This window comes from Octopus bimaculoides, chromosome 6, assembly GCF_001194135.2.
Source record: "Octopus bimaculoides isolate UCB-OBI-ISO-001 chromosome 6, ASM119413v2, whole genome shotgun sequence".
Lineage (NCBI taxonomy): Eukaryota > Metazoa > Mollusca > Cephalopoda > Octopoda > Octopodidae > Octopus > Octopus bimaculoides.
In genome coordinates this window covers 56,119,047-56,120,768 of record NC_068986.1, presented here as the reverse complement: position 1 = coordinate 56,120,768, position 1,722 = coordinate 56,119,047, and positions in this window count along the sequence as shown.

The window sequence follows — 1,722 nt, the reverse complement described above, 5'->3', positions numbered from 1 at the left end:
GTAGAAGAAATACACTCAATACATACTAAAAACTATGATACTGTGACATCAATTGAAAGCATTTCTTCAGGTACAGTGATACCTACAGTCTCTAACTGAAGAAAAAAAAAAAAGGAAAAGTGGCTTAAGACCAATCAGACAACTTTGAGTATTTTATGGTGTTACCCTGGTCACAAGTGCTAAACAATAGCCGTAAAAATGATATGTCATCCAAGTACCAAATGAAAAGAACATCTTACATGTCGGAAGTAAACTCACTTGCTGAGATATTCTTTACAAACTCTGAAGCGTCTAGTTAACGTGCGTTAAGAAAGATTTCTATGATCAACAATCTGCATATAAAAAATGTGATTAATGGGTATGTTCCTTAAAAACTGGAGGATGATAGCAGCATTGTTTTGGATTTTGTTGAATGTATCCCAGAGAAGGAGACAACTGCAATATATCTATTGAAAAAAGAATAAAAGAAAAAAAAAAGGCATGCCGATTGTGTCACACTTCTCTGGAAGATATTACACGAGTCATCATGAGCAGCTGCCCTGAAATATCATTAAGGTACTGCGTTCTAGTACATCAAATGTTGTTACTAAATATATATATATATAATCTCATCCGTAGGAAAGACTAGCCTAGAATTAAAATAGAATATATCACGAAGGATAACAATGGAACGGATTTTTCCAACATGTGCAAGCATAACATTTGATATAGGTGTTTACGACGGAAAAAAATATCAGGTATCTTGCAAATGGAAACAACTTTTTGAAAATGAAGGACAAAAAATATACACGGACAGCTACTTTGGAAATTCGGCATTTCGTTCTATATTGTATCTATATATTTCGAGCTACAATTATCGGTGCACTAGGTTTTGCACAACAGATACAGGTTCAAATATTTCTCAAAGAAATTTGAACATTTGAATTGGTCAATGGCTTGTTTTCTTTCCGTCATGGTTTCGTAGACCGACTCACAAATTTGTTCTGGTCCGGCGCCCAGTACGAGTTGTCAGTAAGTACTATTGATTTCAAATTTTGGCTCAAGGCCAGCAATTTCAGAGGACGGGATAAGTCGATTACATCGACCCCCGTGTTCAACTGGTACTTATTTTATCAACCCAGAAAGGATGAAAGGCAAAGTCGATCTCGGTAGATGTGAACTCAGCATGTAAATTCAGAAGAAATGCCGCTAAGCATTTTTTCTGGCGTGGTAACGATTCTCCTAGCTCGCCGTCCTTTTCAGTAAGTAATATTGGTTTCAAATTTTGGTACAAAATTTTGGGGTAGAGGGTAAGTCGATTACTTGGACCCCGGTGCTCAACTGGAACTTATTTTATATATCGACCCTGGAAAGTCGACCGCCGGATATTTGAACTCAGAACATAAATACAGGCGAAATGCCGCTAAGCATTTTGCCCAGCATACTAACGATTCTGCCAAGTCACCGCCTGATTTATTTACTCATTTATTTATTTATTTTCAGTAAGTAATATTGACAGATTAACAATAAAAGAAGCAAAGCTTTCTAGTCAGGTCAGAGTTGCTTCTCTTGGTATCTGCTGCTGAAGAGAACTAAAGAGTTCAAGTGCATCCATCAGTCAAATAGATGTGCGATCTGAACTGACAACGGTGTTCTAATACCTTTTTGTTTGAATAAAGAGTATTTTTCTCCTCGATAAACTGCAATAAAAAGCCTTTACAAGTTCAAATAGCTCTCAGATTT